General features: G+C 49.8%; 22 non-coding genes across 22 annotated transcripts; 5 read left to right on the plus strand and 17 right to left on the minus strand.

Annotated features, from left to right (window-relative positions):
• Positions 1 to 526: 526 nt before the first annotated feature.
• Trnap-ugg (transfer RNA proline (anticodon UGG)) lies at positions 527 to 598 on the minus strand. Its single transcript has one exon. It is a non-coding gene; the product is annotated as a tRNA-Pro (tRNA).
• A 1647-nt stretch (positions 599 to 2245) lies between these two features.
• Positions 2246 to 2317, minus strand: Trnap-cgg (transfer RNA proline (anticodon CGG)). Its single transcript has one exon. It is a non-coding gene; the product is annotated as a tRNA-Pro (tRNA).
• Positions 2318 to 2552: 235 nt separating this feature from the next.
• On the plus strand, positions 2553 to 2625 carry Trnav-uac (transfer RNA valine (anticodon UAC)). Its single transcript has one exon. It is a non-coding gene; the product is annotated as a tRNA-Val (tRNA).
• Positions 2626 to 3226: 601 nt separating this feature from the next.
• Positions 3227 to 3298, minus strand: Trnap-ugg (transfer RNA proline (anticodon UGG)). Its single transcript has one exon. It is a non-coding gene; the product is annotated as a tRNA-Pro (tRNA).
• Positions 3299 to 4944: 1646 nt separating this feature from the next.
• Positions 4945 to 5016, minus strand: Trnap-cgg (transfer RNA proline (anticodon CGG)). The gene has a single exon. It is a non-coding gene; the product is annotated as a tRNA-Pro (tRNA).
• Positions 5017 to 5251: 235 nt separating this feature from the next.
• Trnav-uac (transfer RNA valine (anticodon UAC)) lies at positions 5252 to 5324 on the plus strand. The gene has a single exon. It is a non-coding gene; the product is annotated as a tRNA-Val (tRNA).
• Positions 5325 to 5925: 601 nt separating this feature from the next.
• On the minus strand, positions 5926 to 5997 carry Trnap-ugg (transfer RNA proline (anticodon UGG)). Its single transcript has one exon. It is a non-coding gene; the product is annotated as a tRNA-Pro (tRNA).
• A 1644-nt stretch (positions 5998 to 7641) lies between these two features.
• Positions 7642 to 7713, minus strand: Trnap-cgg (transfer RNA proline (anticodon CGG)). The gene has a single exon. It is a non-coding gene; the product is annotated as a tRNA-Pro (tRNA).
• A 397-nt stretch (positions 7714 to 8110) lies between these two features.
• Positions 8111 to 8182, minus strand: Trnap-cgg (transfer RNA proline (anticodon CGG)). Its single transcript has one exon. It is a non-coding gene; the product is annotated as a tRNA-Pro (tRNA).
• Positions 8183 to 8582: 400 nt separating this feature from the next.
• Positions 8583 to 8654, minus strand: Trnap-cgg (transfer RNA proline (anticodon CGG)). The gene has a single exon. It is a non-coding gene; the product is annotated as a tRNA-Pro (tRNA).
• A 235-nt stretch (positions 8655 to 8889) lies between these two features.
• Positions 8890 to 8962, plus strand: Trnav-uac (transfer RNA valine (anticodon UAC)). Its single transcript has one exon. It is a non-coding gene; the product is annotated as a tRNA-Val (tRNA).
• Positions 8963 to 9563: 601 nt separating this feature from the next.
• On the minus strand, positions 9564 to 9635 carry Trnap-ugg (transfer RNA proline (anticodon UGG)). Its single transcript has one exon. It is a non-coding gene; the product is annotated as a tRNA-Pro (tRNA).
• Positions 9636 to 11280: 1645 nt separating this feature from the next.
• Trnap-cgg (transfer RNA proline (anticodon CGG)) lies at positions 11281 to 11352 on the minus strand. The gene has a single exon. It is a non-coding gene; the product is annotated as a tRNA-Pro (tRNA).
• Positions 11353 to 11749: 397 nt separating this feature from the next.
• Positions 11750 to 11821, minus strand: Trnap-cgg (transfer RNA proline (anticodon CGG)). The gene has a single exon. It is a non-coding gene; the product is annotated as a tRNA-Pro (tRNA).
• Positions 11822 to 12221: 400 nt separating this feature from the next.
• Trnap-cgg (transfer RNA proline (anticodon CGG)) lies at positions 12222 to 12293 on the minus strand. Its single transcript has one exon. It is a non-coding gene; the product is annotated as a tRNA-Pro (tRNA).
• Positions 12294 to 12528: 235 nt separating this feature from the next.
• Positions 12529 to 12601, plus strand: Trnav-uac (transfer RNA valine (anticodon UAC)). The gene has a single exon. It is a non-coding gene; the product is annotated as a tRNA-Val (tRNA).
• A 7867-nt stretch (positions 12602 to 20468) lies between these two features.
• Trnap-cgg (transfer RNA proline (anticodon CGG)) lies at positions 20469 to 20540 on the minus strand. Its single transcript has one exon. It is a non-coding gene; the product is annotated as a tRNA-Pro (tRNA).
• A 400-nt stretch (positions 20541 to 20940) lies between these two features.
• Trnap-cgg (transfer RNA proline (anticodon CGG)) lies at positions 20941 to 21012 on the minus strand. The gene has a single exon. It is a non-coding gene; the product is annotated as a tRNA-Pro (tRNA).
• A 235-nt stretch (positions 21013 to 21247) lies between these two features.
• Positions 21248 to 21320, plus strand: Trnav-uac (transfer RNA valine (anticodon UAC)). Its single transcript has one exon. It is a non-coding gene; the product is annotated as a tRNA-Val (tRNA).
• A 601-nt stretch (positions 21321 to 21921) lies between these two features.
• On the minus strand, positions 21922 to 21993 carry Trnap-ugg (transfer RNA proline (anticodon UGG)). The gene has a single exon. It is a non-coding gene; the product is annotated as a tRNA-Pro (tRNA).
• A 1643-nt stretch (positions 21994 to 23636) lies between these two features.
• Trnap-cgg (transfer RNA proline (anticodon CGG)) lies at positions 23637 to 23708 on the minus strand. The gene has a single exon. It is a non-coding gene; the product is annotated as a tRNA-Pro (tRNA).
• A 400-nt stretch (positions 23709 to 24108) lies between these two features.
• Trnap-cgg (transfer RNA proline (anticodon CGG)) lies at positions 24109 to 24180 on the minus strand. The gene has a single exon. It is a non-coding gene; the product is annotated as a tRNA-Pro (tRNA).
• Positions 24181 to 24564: the final 384 nt, after the last annotated feature.

Below are 24564 nucleotides of genomic sequence, written 5' to 3' on the forward strand. Positions count from 1 at the left end.
CGTATGCTAGACGGATAGGGCGTCATTTTACTGTCAAATACTGTTGCTCTCTTATTGCACCGGTATTTGGTAACTGAGAACGCCCCTAGCTCCATTATGGCTGGCAAAATTTATAATCCGGTTCTTCAGGGCTACTTCAAGTGCGCTTGCTACTGGCTTTCCTGAGCTCACCCTACTCGCCTTGTCACAGCTCTGTCAAAGTGTGATGCTAACTAATAATGAAAAACTCTTAGCCACGCTCAATCTTACATGCCACCCCTTGGTTGTTGCCGTCGCTAGTAAGATGAGGGTAGACTGTCGCACAATTAAGCTGAATCTCCACTCACGGTGCACATATCCCGCAAAGACAACCTTGTTTTCCGTTGCATGCAAAATTACCGTCTGCCTTTCTACCGAATTCCACCTACGTACTTTACTGGTGCCGCATTCTTGTTATATCCACGTGCTATAACAGGCGTCTACTCTTCATTGAGGAGCTGCAACCGGGGCTGAGTTCCACCTACGCTTCAGCACGGTCAAAATGGCAGGGCTCGTCCGGGATTTGAACCCGGGACCTCCTGCACCCAAAGCAGGAATCATACCCCTAGACCAACGAGCCACCTGGCTGGAGCAGTCAAGTTAATCCCAAGTAGTGGGCCTCACAGGGAACACAAACTTTCACGCGAATTCGCAAGATAAACGCTTTCTGCAGGCAGCACTCACCACTGTTGAGAAGAATATTAAAGGCAACGAATAAAAAGCGAAATAACTTCATCGAGCACTGCTTATGAACAGCCGGCAGTGCCTCAGTTTCGGTATGTGGTTTCTCAGGGTTAAGAGGAGGCGAATGCACTAAACAAAAGAACATCGGGAAACCAAGCACCAACTCATAACGAAAAGATTGCAAAATATACTGCAAGCAAAATTTCCAGAAGACGGATACTGAAGACGCCGCAGACAAAAGAATTATTCTATGCAGTAACGATTATCTAGGAAGCGTGAATTGCATGTGCTGCTCCACCACACAACTTCTTTTGATACTGTTTTACTTATTCTAAATTTTCATTACCTGATCGTCTCTAAAATACTGTGCGGTTATCACCTGGTTTCCAACAGCGATAGTAGTAAGTAAATCGACTACAAAGTCTTTCAAAGTAGGTCAGACACAAAAAAAAAAAAAAATCGGAGCTGCGTGTAGCTCATGTCATTCTGCTTTCAATCGTGAATCTCCGGCTGGGAGTAGTGGCGTACTTCTGTAATCCAAGCTTCTGGGAGGCCGTTGTGTGGGAGAGATCTGGAAACAACTACAGATTCGACCGTTCCACGAGCTCGGGAACGGCCGCGATGCCTTCATCGAGCTCTGCAGATCGACAGATGATAGTGTGGAAATTTCGGCAAGCGGTGGCTAAGGGTTAAGAGAAGCCAAACACACTAAACACAAGAAAGTCGGGAAACCGAAGCACACAACTCATAACGAAAAGATTGCGGAATGCAGTGCGAAAGCAAAACTTCGAGAAGACCAACTCTGAAGCCATCGGCGAGCTAGGAATTATTCCGCACAAGAAGCGATCATGTAGGAAGAGCGAGCCGAGGCTGTCGCTCGACCACACAATAAATTTTTGCTTAATCCCAATTTGCAGTACCGGTTCGACACTAGAATACTGCGCCTTGGTTCTTCCAAAAGCGATAGTAATAAGCACGTCGACTGCAGTGTCATTTGGGGTAGTGAGTCAGACATGGAGAGGATATGGGGCGGGTGGAATATGCAACGACAGGGGCATTGCAGGGCGGCCGCCGGCTCCTTGCGCTGTGGCGCACCGGTGCCGGCGGCGGCCTGGCTGGGCTGCTGGTGCCTCCATGTAGAGCTGCCGCCGAGCCCAGGCAAAGTGCCGCTAACGAAGCGATTGCCTTTGGTGACATCTTTTGCAATAACGACTGCGCGAATCGACGGTATCTCGTAAGGAAGGAAAGAGCAGCAGCAGCTGCCGCCGAGCCCAGGCGCCGTGCCTAACACGCAGAAGGTCCCCGGCTCGATTGCGGGCGGAAACCCGTTTTCGTCCCACTCAGCAAGACACTTGCTACGATCTCTACTGTGACCATTTAAATCAACTTCAAACGTTCCATCAGCAGGGTGCACATGGCTCAAATGAAACATGAAACGGTTTCAGAACTGGTTGTCGGATTTTAGCGCTGACTTGGAGGCCTGGAAATGCGCGAAACAGCCGCCGCCATGCGATTTGTTACCACACCGTTGTACAAAACGCAAGGACTCGTCCGGGATTTGAACCCGGGACCTCCTGCACCCGAAGCAGGAATCATACCCCTAGACCAACGAGCCTATTCGTTCCGAAAACGCACTGCATGTGAATGACGCCACCTTTGATGGTCTCACCATGTAGGGCTGCAGCTCAGCCAGCGTTCTCCCTGTCTGTCGCGGTTGGATTGTTTCCATCGACGTCTTTTACTACAGGAACTTCACGAATCGGAGGGAGCTCGTAGCCGATGCCCTTGCTAACACAGAAGACAAACTGTTGCTATTACGAGTCTCCGGGTGGTACATTAAAAGAACCGTCGTTTCCGTGGTGTAGCGGTTATCACGTCTGCTTTACACGCAGAAGGTCCCCGGTTCGATCCCGGGCGGGAACACAACAATTTTAATCTATATTTCGGATTTCATTTCCGAGATGACCTCACGTCCGCGAATGCAGAGACAAGCAATGTCGTATGCTAGACGGATAGGGCGTCATTTTACTGTCAAATACTGTTGCTCTCTTATTGCACCGGTATTTGGTAACTGAGAACGCCCCTAGCTCCATTATGGCTGGCAAAATTTATAATCCGGTTCTTCAGGGCTACTTCAAGTGCGCTTGCTACTGGCTTTCCTGAGCTCACCCTACTCGCCTTGTCACAGCTCTGTCAAAGTGTGATGCTAACTAATAATGAAAAACTCTTAGCCACGCTCAATCTTACATGCCACCCCTTGGTTGTTGCCGTCGCTAGTAAGATGAGGGTAGACTGTCGCACAATTAAGCTGAATCTCCACTCACGGTGCACATATCCCGCAAAGACAACCTTGTTTTCCGTTGCATGCAAAATTACCGTCTGCTTTTCTACCGAATTCCACCTACGTACTTTACTGGTGCCGCATTCTTGTTATATCCACGTGCTATAACAGGCGTCTACTCTTCATTGAGGAGCTGCAACCGGGGCTGAGTTCCACCTACGCTTCAGCACGGTCAAAATGGCAGGGCTCGTCCGGGATTTGAACCCGGGACCTCCTGCACCCAAAGCAGGAATCATACCCCTAGACCAACGAGCCACCTGGCTGGAGCAGTCAAGTTAATCCCAAGTAGTGGGCCTCACAGGGAACACAAACTTTCACGCGAATTCGCAAGATAAACGCTTTCTGCAGGCAGCACTCACCACTGTTGAGAAGAATATTAAAGGCAACGAATAAAAAGCGAAATAACTTCATCGAGCACTGCTTATGAACAGCCGGCAGTGCCTCAGTTTCGGTATGTGGTTTCTCAGGGTTAAGAGGAGGCGAATGCACTAAACAAAAGAACATCGGGAAACCAAGCACCAACTCATAACGAAAAGATTGCAAAATATACTGCAAGCAAAATTTCCAGAAGACGGATACTGAAGACGCCGCAGACAAAAGAATTATTCTATGCAGTAACGATTATCTAGGAAGCGTGAATTGCATGTGCTGCTCCACCACACAACTTCTTTTGATACTGTTTTACTTATTCTAAATTTTCATTACCTGATCGTCTCTAAAATACTGTGCGGTTATCACCTGGTTTCCAACAGCGATAGTAGTAAGTAAATCGACTACAAAGTCTTTCAAAGTAGGTCAGACACAAAAAAAAAAAAAATCGGAGCTGCGTGTAGCTCATGTCATTCTGCTTTCAATCGTGAATCTCCGGCTGGGAGTAGTGGCGTACTTCTGTAATCCAAGCTTCTGGGAGGCCGTTGTGTGGGAGAGATCTGGAAACAACTACATATTCGACCGTTCCACGAGCTCAGGAACGGCCGCGATGCCTTCATCGAGCTCTGCAGATCGACAGATGATAGTGTGGAAATTTCGGCAAGCGGTGGCTAAGGGTTAAGAGAAGCCAAACACACTAAACACAAGAAAGTCGGGAAACCGAAGCACACAACTCATAACGAAAAGATTGCGGAATGCAGTGCGAAAGCAAAACTTCGAGAAGACCAACTCTGAAGCCATCGGCGAGCTAGGAATTATTCCGCACAAGAAGCGATCATGTAGGAAGAGCGAGCCGAGGCTGTCGCTCGACCACACAATAAATTTTTGCTTAATCCCAATTTGCAGTACCGGTTCGACACTAGAATACTGCGCCTTGGTTCTTCCAAAAGCGATAGTAATAAGCACGTCGACTGCAGTGTCATTTGGGGTAGTGAGTCAGACATGGAGAGGATATGGGGCGGGTGGAATATGCAACGACAGGGGCATTGCAGGGCGGCCGCCGGCTCCTTGCGCTGTGGCGCACCGGTGCCGGCGGCGGCCTGGCTGGGCTGCTGGTGCCTCCATGTAGAGCTGCCGCCGAGCCCAGGCAAAGTGCCGCTAACGAAGCGATTGCCTTTGGTGACATCTTTTGCAATAACGACTGCGCGAATCGACGGTATCTCGTAAGGAAGGAAAGAGCAGCAGCAGCTGCCGCCGAGCCCAGGCGCCGTGCCTAACACGCAGAAGGTCCCCGGCTCGATTGCGGGCGGAAACCCGTTTTCGTCCCACTCAGCAAGACACTTGCTACGATCTCTACTGTGACCATTTAAATCAACTTCAAACGTTCCATCAGCAGGGTGCACATGGCTCAAATGAAACATGAAACGGTTTCAGAACTGGTTGTCGGATTTTAGCGCTGACTTGGAGGCCTGGAAATGCGCGAAACAGCCGCCGCCATGCGATTTGTTACCACACCGTTGTACAAAACGCAAGGACTCGTCCGGGATTTGAACCCGGGACCTCCTGCACCCGAAGCAGGAATCATACCCCTAGACCAACGAGCCTATTCGTTCCGAAAACGCACTGCATGTGAATGACGCCACCTTTGATGGTCTCACCATGTAGGGCTGCAGCTCAGCCAGCGTTCTCCCTGTCTGTCGCGGTTGGATTGTTTCCATCGACGTCTTTTACTACAGGAACTTCACGAATCGGAGGGAGCTCGTAGCCGATGCCCTTGCTAACACAGAAGACAAACTGTTGCTATTACGAGTCTCCGGGTGGTACATGAAAAGAACCGTCGTTTCCGTGGTGTAGCGGTTATCACGTCTGCTTTACACGCAGAAGGTCCCCGGTTCGATCCCGGGCGGGAACACAACAATTTTAATCTATATTTCGGATTTCATTTCCGAGATGACCTCACGTCCGCGAATGCAGAGACAAGCAATGTCGTATGCTAGACGGATAGGGCGTCATTTTACTGTCAAATACTGTTGCTCTCTTATTGCACCGGTATTTGGTAACTGAGAACGCCCCTAGCTCCATTATGGCTGGCAAAATTTATAATCCGGTTCTTCAGGGCTACTTCAAGTGCGCTTGCTACTGGCTTTCCTGAGCTCACCCTACTCGCCTTGTCACAGCTCTGTCAAAGTGTGATGCTAACTAATAATGAAAAACTCTTAGCCACGCTCAATCTTACATGCCACCCCTTGGTTGTTGCCGTCGCTAGTAAGATGAGGGTAGACTGTCGCACAATTAAGCTGAATCTCCACTCACGGTGCACATATCCCGCAAAGACAACCTTGTTTTCCGTTGCATGCAAAATTACCGTCTGCCTTTCTACCGAATTCCACCTACGTACTTTACTGGTGCCGCATTCTTGTTATATCCACGTGCTATAACAGGCGTCTACTCTTCATTGAGGAGCTGCAACCGGGGCTGAGTTCCACCTACGCTTCAGCACGGTCAAAATGGCAGGGCTCGTCCGGGATTTGAACCCGGGACCTCCTGCACCCAAAGCAGGAATCATACCCCTAGACCAACGAGCCACCTGGCTGGAGCAGTCAAGTTAATCCCAAGTAGTGGGCCTCACAGGGAACACAAACTTTCACGCGAATTCGCAAGATAAACGCTTTCTGCAGGCAGCACTCACCACTGTTGAGAAGAATATTAAAGGCAACGAATAAAAAGCGAAATAACTTCATCGAGCACTGCTTATGAACAGCCGGCAGTGCCTCAGTTTCGGTATGTGGTTTCTCAGGGTTAAGAGGAGGCGAATGCACTAAACAAAAGAACATCGGGAAACCAAGCACCAACTCATAACGAAAAGATTGCAAAATATACTGCAAGCAAAATTTCCAGAAGACGGATACTGAAGACGCCGCAGACAAAAGAATTATTCTATGCAGTAACGATTATCTAGGAAGCGTGAATTGCATGTGCTGCTCCACCACACAACTTCTTTTGATACTGTTTTACTTATTCTAAATTTTCATTACCTGATCGTCTCTAAAATACTGTGCGGTTATCACCTGGTTTCCAACAGCGATAGTAGTAAGTAAATCGACTACAAAGTCTTTCAAAGTAGGTCAGACACAAAAAAAAAAAAAAATCGGAGCTGCGTGTAGCTCATGTCATTCTGCTTTCAATCGTGAATCTCCGGCTGGGAGTAGTGGCGTACTTCTGTAATCCAAGCTTCTGGGAGGCCGTTGTGTGGGAGAGATCTGGAAACAACTACAGATTCGACCGTTCCACGAGCTCGGGAACGGCCGCGATGCCTTCATCGAGCTCTGCAGATCGACAGATGATAGTGTGGAAATTTCGGCAAGCGGTGGCTAAGGGTTAAGAGAAGCCAAACACACTAAACACAAGAAAGTCGGGAAACCGAAGCACACAACTCATAACGAAAAGATTGCGGAATGCAGTGCGAAAGCAAAACTTCGAGAAGACCAACTCTGAAGCCATCGGCGAGCTAGGAATTATTCCGCACAAGAAGCGATCATGTAGGAAGAGCGAGCCGAGGCTGTCGCTCGACCACACAATAAATTTTTGCTTAATCCCAATTTGCAGTACCGGTTCGACACTAGAATACTGCGCCTTGGTTCTTCCAAAAGCGATAGTAATAAGCACGTCGACTGCAGTGTCATTTGGGGTAGTGAGTCAGACATGGAGAGGATATGGGGCGGGTGGAATATGCAACGACAGGGGCATTGCAGGGCGGCCGCCGGCTCCTTGCGCTGTGGCGCACCGGTGCCGGCGGCGGCCTGGCTGGGCTGCTGGTGCCTCCATGTAGAGCTGCCGCCGAGCCCAGGCAAAGTGCCGCTAACGAAGCGATTGCCTTTGGTGACATCTTTTGCAATAACGACTGCGCGAATCGACGGTATCTCGTAAGGAAGGAAAGAGCAGCAGCAGCTACCGCCGAGCCCAGGCGCCGTGCCTAACACGCAGGTCCCCGGCTCGATTGCGGGCGGAAACCCGTTTTCGTCCCACTCAGCAAGACACTTGCTACGATCTCTACTGTGACCATTTAAATCAACTTCAAACGTTCCATCAGCAGGGTGAACATGGCTCAAATGAAACATGAAACGGTTTCAGAACTGGTTGTCGGATTTTAGCGCTGACTTGGAGGCCTGGAAATGCGCGAAACAGCCGCCGCCATGCGATTTGTTACCACACCGTTGTTCAAAACGCAAGGGCTCGTCCGGGATTTGAACCCGGGACCTCCTGCACCCGAAGCAGGAATCATACCCCTAGACCAACGAGCCTGCCGCCGCGCCCAGGCAAAGTGCCGCTAACGAAGCGATTGCCTTTGGTGACATCTTTTGCAATAACGACTGCGCGAATCGACGGTATCTCGTAAGGAAGGAAAGAGCAGCAGCAGCTGCCGCCGAGCCCAGGCGCCGTGCCTAACACGCAGGTCCCCGGCTCGATTGCGGGCGGAAACCCGTTTTCGTCCCACTCAGCAAGACACTTGCTACGATCTCTACTGTGACCATTTAAATCAACTTCAAACGTTCCATCAGCAGGGTGCACATGGCTCAAATGAAACATGAAACGGTTTCAGAACTGGTTGTCGGATTTTAGCGCTGACTTGGAGGCCTGGAAATGCGCGAAACAGCCGAAGCCATGCGATTTGTTACCACACCGTTGTACAAAACGCAAGGACTCGTCCGGGATTTGAACCCGGGACCTCCTGCACCCGAAGCAGGAATCATACCCCTAGACCAACGAGCCTGCCGCCGAGCCCAGGCAAAGTGCCGCTAACGAAGCGATTGCCTTTGGTGACATCTTTTGCAATAACGACTGCGCGAATCGACGGTATCTCGTAAGGAAGGAAAGAGCAGCAGCAGCTGCCGCCGAGCCCAGGCGCCGTGCCTAACACGCAGAAGGTCCCCGGCTCGATTGCGGGCGGAAACCCGTTTTCGTCCCACTCAGCAAGACACTTGCTACGATCTCTACTGTGACCATTTAAATCAACTTCAAACGTTCCATCAGCAGGGTGCACATGGCTCAAATGAAACATGAAACGGTTTCAGAACTGGTTGTCGGATTTTAGCGCTGACTTGGAGGCCTGGAAATGCGCGAAACAGCCGCCGCCATGCGATTTGTTACCACACCGTTGTACAAAACGCAAGGACTCGTCCGGGATTTGAACCCGGGACCTCCTGCACCCGAAGCAGGAATCATACCCCTAGACCAACGAGCCTATTCGTTCCGAAAACGCACTGCATGTGAATGACGCCACCTTTGATGGTCTCACCATGTAGGGCTGCAGCTCAGCCAGCGTTCTCCCTGTCTGTCGCGGTTGGATTGTTTCCATCGACGTCTTTTACTACAGGAACTTCACGAATCGGAGGGAGCTCGTAGCCGATGCCCTTGCTAACACAGAAGACAAACTGTTGCTATTACGAGTCTCCGGGTGGTACATGAAAAGAACCGTCGTTTCCGTGGTGTAGCGGTTATCACGTCTGCTTTACACGCAGAAGGTCCCCGGTTCGATCCCGGGCGGGAACACAACAATTTTAATCTATATTTCGGATTTCATTTCCGAGATGACCTCACGTCCGCGAATGCAGAGACAAGCAATGTCGTATGCTAGACGGATAGGGCGTCATTTTACTGTCAAATACTGTTGCTCTCTTATTGCACCGGTATTTGGTAACTGAGAACGCCCCTAGCTCCATTATGGCTGGCAAAATTTATAATCCGGTTCTTCAGGGCTACTTCAAGTGCGCTTGCTACTGGCTTTCCTGAGCTCACCCTACTCGCCTTGTCACAGCTCTGTCAAAGTGTGATGCTAACTAATAATGAAAAACTCTTAGCCACGCTCAATCTTACATGCCACCCCTTGGTTGTTGCCGTCGCTAGTAAGATGAGGGTAGACTGTCGCACAATTAAGCTGAATCTCCACTCACGGTGCACATATCCCGCAAAGACAACCTTCTTTTCCGTTGCATGCAAAATTACCGTCTGCCTTTCTACCGAATTCCACCTACGTACTTTACTGGTGCCGCATTCTTGTTATATCCACGTGCTATAACAGGCGTCTACTCTTCATTGAGGAGCTGCAACCGGGGCTGAGTTCCACCTACGCTTCAGCACGGTCAAAATGGCAGGGCTCGTCCGGGATTTGAACCCGGGACCTCCTGCACCCAAAGCAGGAATCATACCCCTAGACCAACGAGCCACCTGCCTGGAGCAGTCAAGTTAATCCCAAGTAGTGGGCCTCACAGGGAACACAAACTTTCACGCGAATTCGCAAGATAAACGCTTTCTGCAGGCAGCACTCACCACTGTTGAGAAGAATATTAAAGGCAACGAATAAAAAGCGAAATAACTTCATCGAGCACTGCTTATGAACAGCCGGCAGTGCCTCAGTTTCGGTATGTGGTTTCTCAGGGTTAAGAGGAGGCGAATGCACTAAACAAAAGAACATCGGGAAACCAAGCACCAACTCATAACGAAAAGATTGCAAAATATACTGCAAGCAAAATTTCCAGAAGACGGATACTGAAGACGCCGCAGACAAAAGAATTATTCTATGCAGTAACGATTATCTAGGAAGCGTGAATTGCATGTGCTGCTCCACCACACAACTTCTTTTGATACTGTTTTACTTATTCTAAATTTTCATTACCTGATCGTCTCTAAAATACTGTGCGGTTATCACCTGGTTTCCAACAGCGATAGTAGTAAGTAAATCGACTACAAAGTCTTTCAAAGTAGGTCAGACACAAAAAAAAAAAAAAAATCGGAGCTGCGTGTAGCTCATGTCATTCTGCTTTCAATCGTGAATCTCCGGCTGGGAGTAGTGGCGTACTTCTGTAATCCAAGCTTCTGGGAGGCCGTTGTGTGGGAGAGATCTGGAAACAACTACAGATTCGACCGTTCCACGAGCTCGGGAACGGCCGCGATGCCTTCATCGAGCTCTGCAGATCGACAGATGATAGTGTGGAAATTTCGGCAAGCGGTGGCTAAGGGTTAAGAGAAGCCAAACACACTAAACACAAGAAAGTCGGGAAACCGAAGCACACAACTCATAACGAAAAGATTGCGGAATGCAGTGCGAAAGCAAAACTTCGAGAAGACCAACTCTGAAGCCATCGGCGAGCTAGGAATTATTCCGCACAAGAAGCGATCATGTAGGAAGAGCGAGCCGAGGCTGTCGCTCGACCACACAATAAATTTTTGCTTAATCCCAATTTGCAGTACCGGTTCGACACTAGAATACTGCGCCTTGGTTCTTCCAAAAGCGATAGTAATAAGCACGTCGACTGCAGTGTCATTTGGGGTAGTGAGTCAGACATGGAGAGGATATGGGGCGGGTGGAATATGCAACGACAGGGGCATTGCAGGGCGGCCGCCGGCTCCTTGCGCTGTGGCGCACCGGTGCCGGCGGCGGCCTGGCTGGGCTGCTGGTGCCTCCATGTAGAGCTGCCGCCGAGCCCAGGCAAAGTGCCGCTAACGAAGCGATTGCCTTTGGTGACATCTTTTGCAATAACGACTGCGCGAATCGACGGTATCTCGTAAGGAAGGAAAGAGCAGCAGCAGCTACCGCCGAGCCCAGGCGCCGTGCCTAACACGCAGGTCCCCGGCTCGATTGCGGGCGGAAACCCGTTTTCGTCCCACTCAGCAAGACACTTGCTACGATCTCTACTGTGACCATTTAAATCAACTTCAAACGTTCCATCAGCAGGGTGAACATGGCTCAAATGAAACATGAAACGGTTTCAGAACTGGTTGTCGGATTTTAGCGCTGACTTGGAGGCCTGGAAATGCGCGAAACAGCCGCCGCCATGCGATTTGTTACCACACCGTTGTTCAAAACGCAAGGGCTCGTCCGGGATTTGAACCCGGGACCTCCTGCACCCGAAGCAGGAATCATACCCCTAGACCAACGAGCCTGCCGCCGCGCCCAGGCAAAGTGCCGCTAACGAAGCGATTGCCTTTGGTGACATCTTTTGCAATAACGACTGCGCGAATCGACGGTATCTCGTAAGGAAGGAAAGAGCAGCAGCAGCTGCCGCCGAGCCCAGGCGCCGTGCCTAACACGCAGGTCCCCGGCTCGATTGCGGGCGGAAACCCGTTTTCGTCCCACTCAGCAAGACACTTGCTACGATCTCTACTGTGACCATTTAAATCAACTTCAAACGTTCCATCAGCAGGGTGCACATGGCTCAAATGAAACATGAAACGGTTTCAGAACTGGTTGTCGGATTTTAGCGCTGACTTGGAGGCCTGGAAATGCGCGAAACAGCCGAAGCCATGCGATTTGTTACCACACCGTTGTACAAAACGCAAGGACTCGTCCGGGATTTGAACCCGGGACCTCCTGCACCCGAAGCAGGAATCATACCCCTAGACCAACGAGCCTGCCGCCGAGCCCAGGCAAAGTGCCGCTAACGAAGCGATTGCCTTTGGTGACATCTTTTGCAATAACGACTGCGCGAATCGACGGTATCTCGTAAGGAAGGAAAGAGCAGCAGCAGCTGCCGCCGAGCCCAGGCGCCGTGCCTAACACGCAGAAGGTCCCCGGCTCGATTGCGGGCGGAAACCCGTTTTCGTCCCACTCAGCAAGACACTTGCTACGATCTCTACTGTGACCATTTAAATCAACTTCAAACGTTCCATCAGCAGGGTGCACATGGCTCAAATGAAACATGAAACGGTTTCAGAACTGGTTGTCGGATTTTAGCGCTGACTTGGAGGCCTGGAAATGCGCGAAACAGCCGCCGCCATGCGATTTGTTACCACACCGTTGTACAAAACGCAAGGACTCGTCCGGGATTTGAACCCGGGACCTCCTGCACCCGAAGCAGGAATCATACCCCTAGACCAACGAGCCTATTCGTTCCGAAAACGCACTGCATGTGAATGACGCCACCTTTGATGGTCTCACCATGTAGGGCTGCAGCTCAGCCAGCGTTCTCCCTGTCTGTCGCGGTTGGATTGTTTCCATCGACGTCTTTTACTACAGGAACTTCACGAATCGGAGGGAGCTCGTAGCCGATGCCCTTGCTAACACAGAAGACAAACTGTTGCTATTACGAGTCTCCGGGTGGTACATGAAAAGAACCGTCGTTTCCGTGGTGTAGCGGTTATCACGTCTGCTTTACACGCAGAAGGTCCCCGGTTCGATCCCGGGCGGGAACACAACAATTTTAATCTATATTTCGGATTTCATTTCCGAGATGACCTCACGTCCGCGAATGCAGAGACAAGCAATGTCGTATGCTAGACGGATAGGGCGTCATTTTACTGTCAAATACTGTTGCTCTCTTATTGCACCGGTATTTGGTAACTGAGAACGCCCCTAGCTTCATTATGGCTGGCAAAATTTATAATCCGGTTCTTCAGGGCTACTTCAAGTGCGCTTGCTACTGGCTTTCCTGAGCTCACCCTACTCGCCTTGTCACAGCTCTGTCAAAGTGTGATGCTAACTAATAATGAAAAACTCTTAGCCACGCTCAATCTTACATGCCACCCCTTGGTTGTTGCCGTCGCTAGTAAGATGAGGGTAGACTGTCGCACAATTAAGCTGAATCTCCACTCACGGTGCACATATCCCGCAAAGACAACCTTCTTTTCCGTTGCATGCAAAATTACCGTCTGCCTTTCTACCGAATTCCACCTACGTACTTTACTGGTGCCGCATTCTTGTTATATCCACGTGCTATAACAGGCGTCTACTCTTCATTGAGGAGCTGCAACCGGGGCTGAGTTCCACCTACGCTTCAGCACGGTCAAAATGGCAGGGCTCGTCCGGGATTTGAACCCGGGACCTCCTGCACCCAAAGCAGGAATCATACCCCTTTTTTTTTTTTTTTTTTTTTTTTTTATAGCGCTGACTTGGAGGCCTGGAAATGCGCGAAACAGCCGCCGCCATGCGATTTGTTACCACACCGTTGTACAAAACGCAAGGGCTCGTCCGGGATTTGAACCCGGGACCTCCTGCACCCGAAGCAGGAATCATACCCCTTTTTTTTTTTTTTTTTTTTTTTTTTTTTTTTAATGCCTGCAATTCAGTCTCAGCTCATTATGAGCAAATGAAAGCGTAATTATTATTCCTCTAACAAATATATCTATTGAAAAAAAAATATTAAGGAACATCCACAACACATCCACTTCGAAAGAAGTACACTACTGAAATTAAAATCCTAAAACATGACTATATAATGTAGACTGCTTTGTGGGAAAAAAAAAAAAAAAAAAAAAAAAAAAAAAAAAAAAAAAAAAAAAAAAACCACGGAAACTTCAGTCCTGGTGTAGAGAAGAAACATACATAAAGGCGGCAAATCCAGAAACAGTATAAAAGAAAATGGCTCACACAGGTGACCTTAGCCAACACCCTCTCTTTCAAATGTCAGGCTAAGCATATTTGCAAAATCATCACGGAGGCCTGGCAATCGCAAGCGCTGCCAGTAAGCAGTAAGCATGTACTGCCGAAACGCTAGGTGTCCATCCTCTTCATGACAACTGATGACAAAATGTACGAAATGGCCAATCAGCCACATGACGGTATGGAGCTTCGTTCGCGGAAAAAAGGAAGAATCGGGCCGGACGATGATGTCAATAGTATAAGCGGCTTCAGCAGACCTAGTGACAAAAGCAAGTTGTTTCCTGAGCCAACGCCAATTAGCAAGGTGCCCACAGCAGGTGAATCGATGTTCAAGGGTATCCACGAGACCACACCGAGTACAGGTGTCCGTGTCAGAAAGACCAATGAGGTGCAGTCGTACATTGGTGGGAACCAAATTATTTATTACCCTATACCACGTGGACGCCACGGCCATAGAGTGGATCGGCAGACTAACATTCTTCCAGACGTTCCTCCAGGACACAGATGGAGACGCCAGTTCTATTGGATTGGGACCGGCCAGCCCCTCCCAGCGGGCAATGAAGCCCTTGGTCGTTGGCACCGGTCGCCGCAAGAAGGCGTCACCGAGATAACTCACCGCAATGTAAAATTCCCGAATGTGTTTCAACTTAAAATTTAGGCGTCCGACATCGACAGGTGGAGCAAGGCTCGCCGGACGCACAACAGTAAAAAGCCTGGATGTAATTGAAGTCACTTCTTGCGTAACAATTAGAGTCGTTCGGCGGACGTACAAAGCAGACGCCTTGCGAGTAATGTCAGAGAGGCCCAAGCCTCCGGAGATACGCGGTTTCGTCATTACCTCGTAACGTAACTTGAATAGATGGCCCTTCCATATAAACCTGCTAGACAATTGGCGCAACCTTTTCGCCACCATCATGGGAAGTGGGAACAGCTGAGCAACATAATAAGCTTTACATAGAACGTAGGTGTCTAAAATTCTGACTTTTTGCAAAATGGTAGCAGAGCGCTGCTCATGGACCATCAGAGCCCCCTGTATCTTCTCGGTGACCGATTTCCAATTGAGAGCCGCCATTTTTAGAGGACACCGATCAATGATAATCCCCAAGGACGTATGGCGATCGACAACAGTGGCCCAAGGGACGTCAGCATCGCGAAATCCTCGAATATCAAGGAACTTACATTTACCCTGATTGAGACGCGCTCCAGAGACACGACAGTATGCATCAACTGCCCCTTTCAACAACGGGATATCATCACGTTGACGGAGGAGAACAACGACATCATCCGCATATGCCTTAACCGAGAGCTTCCCACCAGAGAGGGACATACCCTGAAGCTTGAGAGCAATAGTCCGAAGCAGCGGTTCCAGGGACAATACGAATAAAGACATAGAGAGCGGACTACCCTGAGGCACTCCGCGGCGGATAGCAATGGGCGGCGTCAGCTGCCCATTGACTGACACCCGAGCTGTTATTCCCCTATACAAATTGCCAAGAACACCACGTGATGAAGCGTTAAAACCTATTGTACCTAAAACACGATCTAAAAACACATGACTGACGTGATCAAAAGCCTTATGAAAATCAAGGAAGGCAAAGGCACAATGTACGTTTGTAACCGCCGCAACCGAGACAACATCCCGATATTCGGCTACTGGTGTCAGAATAGATCTATCATGAAAACAACATTGATGTGCACCAATCACACCCCGAAGCAGAGAGGACAACCGGCTATTGAGCGCTCTAGCAGCTGTCTTGTAGTCAAAATTCAGCAATGTGAGCGGACGAAGATTGGCAGCAGATAAACGACCAGAAGACTTCGGAATTAAAACAATTTTCCCTACTTTAAAATCGGCAGGCACATCCATCCCCCTGACAATCTCATTTAAAATCTGCGTAAAAATGCCACCCAAAAGAGGCCAAAAACGGAGATAAAATTCTTTAGGCAGGCCGTCTGGACCCGGCGATTTACTGGACGGAGAGCGAGCAATAAAATCGAAAACATCATCTACCTGGAACTCCCGGAGAAATTTGCCGTTCGCGTCAGGCGCGATCGTCGCAGTTAGATCCCCAAAGACATCATCCGAAAGAGACTCACCAGAATCATCGGCAGAATATAGACTAGTGTAATACTGGTGAAGAGCACGAACCATTTCCTCCTGTGCAATAAGCTGTCGCCCATCATCCACCGTAAGAGAAGAGATGAAGGAGCGACGACGACGAGTGTGATGCCGTAGCAGGTGGTACAAGGATGTCAGCTCACCTTCAACAAGAGAGTGAGGTTTCGACTTGACTCGCAGACCATCCATCTGTCGTCGTTTAAGGCTCAAGAGCTTGGCTTTAATACGACGAACATCATGGATCCGCAGAGGAGAGGTACCCGCCGCGTCATATAGTTCACGCAGGACAGAGTAGTAATATTCATACGTGTTCTTAAAATCACGCGCCCTAGCAGCACAGTAGAAAATCAAAGTCTGACGAATCTTGGGCTTGGCAAACGCAGTCCACCAAACCAGCAAGGAGGGGTATCGCGGGACAGAGCGAAGACATCGCTCCCACACGCCACTTATAACATCATCCATAGCACTGTCGGCAAGGTGGGAAACATTTAACATCCACTGGGAACGATAAAGTTTTGCAGGTTGGTGACTAAGATTTACAGTTGCAGTAAAAGCACAATGGTCAGAAAAACTAGTAGGAATAACATCGACAGAAAGAATTTTATCACATAAAAAATCAGATAAATAGAATCTGTCGAGTCTACTGCATGAGGACGCGGTAAAAAACGTATATTTCACCAGGGTTGGATATTTGTGTTCCCAAACATCACGCAGATGCATCGTACGAACTAAGTCATGTAAATCACGGCAATAATTAAAATTGGGGGACTGGTCTGCAGGGCGTAAAACACAATTAAAATCGCCTCCGAGCAGGAGACTCCGAGGACTCTGGCGCAAAAGATAAATAAGCTCTTCTTTATAAAAGCGCGATCGAGCCACAGTGTGACCCGAACCAGAGGGGGCATACAAAACAACGAGGCGGAGATCAAAAAGACGACAACCAATCCCACGGCCAGAGTCAAGGAATTCAATGTCAGTAATAGGAATGCCCTCTCGAAAGAAAAGAGCAGTTCCTGTTGAATATTCCGGCGCGACATTAAAAACAGTTTGAAATCCAGGTAGAGAGAGATCAGAAAACAACACTTCCTGCAAAAACACTGCGTCCGCACAGGCGTCGTAAATAAACTGCCGCAAAGAGGCAATGCGAACGTCGGACTCAATACGGTTAAGATTTAAGGTAAGAAAGGTGTATGCTTGAACCATAGAGAGAAAAGCGAGAAAACAAATCACCTACACCGACGCACCAGCGTCACAGTCCATAGCAGGGGTGACGGAGGCATCCGAGGGAGGGGGACTGCTACCCCGTTCCGTGGATCCCTTACGTTTCGGTTTTTTACGAACAGCATTAACGTTCGGCTGAACGCGTAACTTGCGTCGGCTGACGGGCAAGGAAACTTCAGCCGCCGGTGACGTAGGAGGGTCAAGTTCTGTATCCGACACCACCCGCGCCGGTCCACATGCGGGATCCGGGGTCGCGGGGGAAACATCCGACAAAACGGAATGGTCAACACCTGCACTAGCTTCCGGCAAACATGGACTGCACGGAGGCGAAACGTGAGCAGGAAGGTCCGAGGCCGCAGAGTTGGAAGGAAGCGGAGCAGCTCCGCTGGCAGAGGTATGGGGCAGCGAAGCAGGAAGTTGTCGTGGCTCCACTTGTTGTGACATCGAAGTCGGTTCGGAAGACGGCGCCAACAGGCCCGACCGACGACCCGACTCGAGAGAAGCTGCGTCGGAGGCCGGAGGGGCGCCAGCAGCCGCCACCGGAACCGCTACCTCAGGAGGGCAGGGAGCAGCTACAGTACACAGTGGCTCGGAGGATGCCGGTCGCTCGGACTGTGGCATCTCAGGGAGATCCTCATCCGTACTATTTCCATCGTGTGGGCGACGCCTCTTATTATTCAAAAGTGGCACACCCACCTGAGGGACAGACGGAACAACATCAGATTTAGCACGCAAAGGAGGAAATTCTGTGTCAGGGGTGCGCAAAACCTGTGGCGGGGCGCTACTACCACTGGACTGTGCTACACCAAGAGCAGAACCACCTGCAACGAGGTCAGCGACCGTTAACTTGCGACGCTGTTCGAGAGAATTTTTTAAAACAAAAACTCTCCGCGGACAGTCGGTACGCACGTGACCACTTTCATTGCACAAAAAACAGGTGCCAACCTGACCACTATATGTTACATGGACACGATATCCACCGATCTGCAGGTGAGATGGAATATTCTGCTTAACGTGCATTTCGACTGAACGAATACCACTGTAACATTGCAGGCGATGTTGGCTTGACCAGCGTTCAAGGCGAATGCTCTTTACATCACCATACTTCTGTAGACCCTCCTTAAGATAGACATTATCCACCTCCGGTGGAAGGTTGTAAACACGAACATTGGTATACGTGATGGAAGCATTGGAAAGCAGCACGGTACTTACAGAATCATCCCGATGCCGAAAGAGAACTTGATGACAATATTTAGAAAGAATTTTATCAACCTGAAGTGGGTCCATAAACTTAACAAAGAAAACATATAGTTCGGTATCAAAATAAGCAGTGTGCACCTGATCCGAATGAACACCAAAGGTATCTACCAACCAATCATGTATCTCAAGAGAACTAGGTTGCACATGGCGGGTTGACTTGTCAAAAGCAAAACTAACTGTAGCCTGACGAGGAATAACCTGGGACGACATTGTCAAAATATGCGGTCGAAACCGCTACACAAAAAACACTGAAATAAGGACAGAAAGTAACACAAGGTACGAAACAACGACGGAGAAACACTCTCAGAAGTTGCAGCACAACACGTAAACAAAAACGATAGTCCACTATACGTAACGCTACGGCTGAGCGGAAGACTAGGCACGTCCACACTGCACGGCGTCTAAAGCGGAACTGCCCCTAGACCAACGAGCCACCTGGCTGGAGCAGTCAAGTTAATCCCAAGTAGTGGGCCTCACAGGGAACACAAACTTTCACGCGAATTCGCAAGATAAACGCTTTCTGCAGGCAGCACTCACCACTGTTGAGAAGAATATTAAAGGCAACGAATAAAAAGCGAAATAACTTCATCGAGCACTGCTTATGAACAGCCGGCAGTGCCTCAGTTTCGGTATGTGGTTTCTCAGGGTTAAGAGGAGGCGAATGCACTAAACAAAAGAACATCGGGAAACCAAGCACCAACTCATAACGAAAAGATTGCAAAATATACTGCAAGCAAAATTTCCAGAAGACGGATACTGAAGACGCCGCAGACAAAAGAATTATTCTATGCAGTAACGATTATCTAGGAAGCGTGAATTGCATGTGCTGCTCCACCACACAACTTCTTTTGATACTGTTTTACTTATTCTAAATTTTCATTACCTGATCGTCTCTAAAATACTGTGCGGTTATCACCTGGTTTCCAACAGCGATAGTAGTAAGTAAATCGACTACAAAGTCTTTCAAAGTAGGTCAGACACAAAAAAAAAAAAAAAATCGGAGCTGCGTGTAGCTCATGTCATTCTGCTTTCAATCGTGAATCTCCGGCTGGGAGTAGTGGCGTACTTCTGTAATCCAAGCTTCTGGGAGGCCGTTGTGTGGGAGAGATCTGGAAACAACTACAGATTCGACCGTTCCACGAGCTCAGGAACGGCCGCGATGCCTTCATCGAGCTCTGCAGATCGACAGATGATAGTGTGGAAATTTCGGCAAGCGGTGGCTAAGGGTTAAGAGAAGCCAAACACACTAAACACAAGAAAGTCGGGAAACCGAAGCACACAACTCATAACGAAAAGATTGCGGAATGCAGTGCGAAAGCAAAACTTCGAGAAGACCAACTCTGAAGCCATCGGCGAGCTAGGAATTATTCCGCACAAGAAGCGATCATGTAGGAAGAGCGAGCCGAGGCTGTCGCTCGACCACACAATAAATTTTTGCTTAATCCCAATTTGCAGTACCGGTTCGACACTAGAATACTGCGCCTTGGTTCTTCCAAAAGCGATAGTAATAAGCACGTCGACTGCAGTGTCATTTGGGGTAGTGAGTCAGACATGGAGAGGATATGGGGCGGGTGGAATATGCAACGACAGGGGCATTGCAGGGCGGCCGCCGGCTCCTTGCGCTGTGGCGCACCGGTGCCGGCGGCGGCCTGGCTGGGCTGCTGGTGCCTCCATGTAGAGCTGCCGCCGAGCCCAGGCAAAGTGCCGCTAACGAAGCGATTGCCTTTGGTGACATCTTTTGCAATAACGACTGCGCGAATCGACGGTATCTCGTAAGGAAGGAAAGAGCAGCAGCAGCTGCCGCCGAGCCCAGGCGCCGTGCCTAACACGCAGAAGGTCCCCGGCTCGATTGCGGGCGGAAACCCGTTTTCGTCCCACTCAGCAAGACACTTGCTACGATCTCTACTGTGACCATTTAAATCAACTTCAAACGTTCCATCAGCAGGGTGCACATGGCTCAAATGAAACATGAAACGGTTTCAGAACTGGTTGTCGGATTTTAGCGCTGACTTGGAGGCCTGGAAATGCGCGAAACAGCCGCCGCCATGCGATTTGTTACCACACCGTTGTACAAAACGCAAGGACTCGTCCGGGATTTGAACCCGGGACCTCCTGCACCCGAAGCAGGAATCATACCCCTAGACCAACGAGCCTGCCGCCGAGCCCAGGCAAAGTGCCGCTAACGAAGCGATTGCCTTTGGTGACATCTTTTGCAATAACGACTGCGCGAATCGACGGTATCTCGTAAGGAAGGAAAGAGCAGCAGCAGCTGCCGCCGAGCCCAGGCGCCGTGCCTAACACGCAGAAGGTCCCCGGCTCGATTGCGGGCGGAAACCCGTTTTCGTCCCACTCAGCAAGACACTTGCTACGATCTCTACTGTGACCATTTAAATCAACTTCAAACGTTCCATCAGCAGGGTGCACATGGCTCAAATGAAACATGAAACGGTTTCAGAACTGGTTGTCGGATTTTAGCGCTGACTTGGAGGCCTGGAAATGCGCGAAACAGCCGCCGCCATGCGATTTGTTACCACACCGTTGTACAAAACGCAAGGACTCGTCCGGGATTTGAACCCGGGACCTCCTGCACCCGAAGCAGGAATCATACCCCTAGACCAACGAGCCTATTCGTTCCGAAAACGCACTGCATGTGAATGACGCCACCTTTGATGGTCTCACCATGTAGGGCTGCAGCTCAGCCAGCGTTCTCCCTGTCTGTCGCGGTTGGATTGTTTCCATCGACGTCTTTTACTACAGGAACTTCACGAATCGGAGGGAGCTCGTAGCCGATGCCCTTGCTAACACAGAAGACAAACTGTTGCTATTACGAGTCTCCGGGTGGTACATGAAAAGAACCGTCGTTTCCGTGGTGTAGCGGTTATCACGTCTGCTTTACACGCAGAAGGTCCCCGGTTCGATCCCGGGCGGGAACACAACAATTTTAATCTATATTTCGGATTTCATTTCCGAGATGACCTCACGTCCGCGAATGCAGAGACAAGCAATGTCGTATGCTAGACGGATAGGGCGTCATTTTACTGTCAAATACTGTTGCTCTCTTATTGCACCGGTATTTGGTAACTGAGAACGCCCCTAGCTTCATTATGGCTGGCAAAATTTATAATCCGGTTCTTCAGGGCTACTTCAAGTGCGCTTGCTACTGGCTTTCCTGAGCTCACCCTACTCGCCTTGTCACAGCTCTGTCAAAGTGTGATGCTAACTAATAATGAAAAACTCTTAGCCACGCTCAATCTTACATGCCACCCCTTGGTTGTTGCCGTCGCTAGTAAGATGAGGGTAGACTGTCGCACAATTAAGCTGAATCTCCACTCACGGTGCACATATCCCGCAAAGACAACCTTCTTTTCCGTTGCATGCAAAATTACCGTCTGCCTTTCTACCGAATTCCACCTACGTACTTTACTGGTGCCGCATTCTTGTTATATCCACGTGCTATAACAGGCGTCTACTCTTCATTGAGGAGCTGCAACCGGGGCTGAGTTCCACCTACGCTTCAGCACGGTCAAAATGGCAGGGCTCGTCCGGGATTTGAACCCGGGACCTCCTGCACCCAAAGCAGGAATCATACCCCTAGACCAACGAGCCACCTGGCTGGAGCAGTCAAGTTAATCCCAAGTAGTGGGCCTCACAGGGAACACAAACTTTCACGCGAATTCGCAAGATAAACGCTTTCTGCAGGCAGCACTCACCACTGTTGAGAAGAATATTAAAGGCAACGAATAAAAAGCGAAATAACTTCATCGAGCACTGCTTATGAACAGCCGGCAGTGCCTCAGTTTCGGTATGTGGTTTCTCAGGGTTAAGAGGAGGCGAATGCACTAAACAAAAGAACATCGGGAAACCAAGCACCAACTCATAACGAAAAGATTGCAAAATATACTGCAAGCAAAATTTCCAGAAGACGGATACTGAAGACGCCGCAGACAAAAGAATTATTCTATGCAGTAACGATTATCTAGGAAGCGTGAATTGCATGTGCTGCTCCACCACACAACTTCTTTTGATACTGTTTTACTTATTCTAAATTTTCATTACCTGATCGTCTCTAAAATACTGTGCGGTTATCACCTGGTTTCCAACAGCGATAGTAGTAAGTAAATCGACTACAAAGTCTTTCAAAGTAGGTCAGACACAAAAAAAAAAAAAATCGGAGCTGCGTGTAGCTCATGTCATTCTGCTTTCAATCGTGAATCTCCGGCTGGGAGTAGTGGCGTACTTCTGTAATCCAAGCTTCTGGGAGGCCGTTGTGTGGGAGAGATCTGGAAACAACTACAGATTCGACCGTTCCACGAGCTCAGGAACGGCCGCGATGCCTTCATCGAGCTCTGCAGATCGACAGATGATAGTGTGGAAATTTCGGCAAGCGGTGGCTAAGGGTTAAGAGAAGCCAAACACACTAAACACAAGAAAGTCGGGAAACCGAAGCACACAACTCATAACGAAAAGATTGCGGAATGCAGTGCGAAAGCAAAACTTCGAGAAGACCAACTCTGAAGCCATCGGCGAGCTAGGAATTATTCCGCACAAGAAGCGATCATGTAGGAAGAGCGAGCCGAGGCTGTCGCTCGACCACACAATAAATTTTTGCTTAATCCCAATTTGCAGTACCGGTTCGACACTAGAATACTGCGCCTTGGTTCTTCCAAAAGCGATAGTAATAAGCACGTCGACTGCAGTGTCATTTGGGGTAGTGAGTCAGACATGGAGAGGATATGGGGCGGGTGGAATATGCAACGACAGGGGCATTGCAGGGCGGCCGCCGGCTCCTTGCGCTGTGGCGCACCGGTGCCGGCGGCGGCCTGGCTGGGCTGCTGGTGCCTCCATGTAGAGCTGCCGCCGAGCCCAGGCAAAGTGCCGCTAACGAAGCGATTGCCTTTGGTGACATCTTTTGCAATAACGACTGCGCGAATCGACGGTATCTCGTAAGGAAGGAAAGAGCAGCAGCAGCTACCGCCGAGCCCAGGCGCCGTGCCTAACACGCAGGTCCCCGGCTCGATTGCGGGCGGAAACCCGTTTTCGTCCCACTCAGCAAGACACTTGCTACGATCTCTACTGTGACCATTTAAATCAACTTCAAACGTTCCATCAGCAGGGTGAACATGGCTCAAATGAAACATGAAACGGTTTCAGAACTGGTTGTCGGATTTTAGCGCTGACTTGGAGGCCTGGAAATGCGCGAAACAGCCGCCGCCATGCGATTTGTTACCACACCGTTGTTCAAAACGCAAGGGCTCGTCCGGGATTTGAACCCGGGACCTCCTGCACCCGAAGCAGGAATCATACCCCTAGACCAACGAGCCTGCCGCCGCGCCCAGGCAAAGTGCCGCTAACGAAGCGATTGCCTTTGGTGACATCTTTTGCAATAACGACTGCGCGAATCGACGGTATCTCGTAAGGAAGGAAAGAGCAGCAGCAGCTGCCGCCGAGCCCAGGCGCCGTGCCTAACACGCAGAAGGTCCCCGGCTCGATTGCGGGCGGAAACCCGTTTTCGTCCCACTCAGCAAGACACTTGCTACGATCTCTACTGTGACCATTTAAATCAACTTCAAACGTTCCATCAGCAGGGTGCACATGGCTCAAATGAAACATGAAACGATTTCAGAACTGGTTGTCGGATTTTAGCGCTGACTTGGAGGCCTGGAAATGCGCGAAACAGCCGAAGCCATGCGATTTGTTACCACACCGTTGTACAAAACGCAAGGACTCGTCCGGGATTTGAACCCGGGACCTCCTGCACCCGAAGCAGGAATCATACCCCTAGACCAACGAGCCTGCCGCCGAGCCCAGGCAAAGTGCCGCTAACGAAGCGATTGCCTTTGGTGACATCTTTTGCAATAACGACTGCGCGAATCGACGGTATCTCGTAAGGAAGGAAAGAGCAGCAGCAGCTGCCGCCGAGCCCAGGCGCCGTACCTAACACGCAGAAGGTCCCCGGCTCGATTGCGGGCGGAAACCCGTTTTCGTCCCACTCAGCAAGACACTTGCTACGATCTCTACTGTGACCATTTAAATCAACTTCAAACGTTCCATCAGCAGGGTGCACATGGCTCAAATGAAACATGAAACGGTTTCAGAACTGGTTGTCGGATTTTAGCGCTGACTTGGAGGCCTGGAAATGCGCGAAACAGCCGCCGCCATGCGATTTGTTACCACACC

The sequence above is a fragment of the Schistocerca serialis genome, chromosome 2 (genome assembly GCF_023864345.2).
Source record: "Schistocerca serialis cubense isolate TAMUIC-IGC-003099 chromosome 2, iqSchSeri2.2, whole genome shotgun sequence".
NCBI classification, from domain to species: domain Eukaryota; kingdom Metazoa; phylum Arthropoda; class Insecta; order Orthoptera; family Acrididae; genus Schistocerca; species Schistocerca serialis.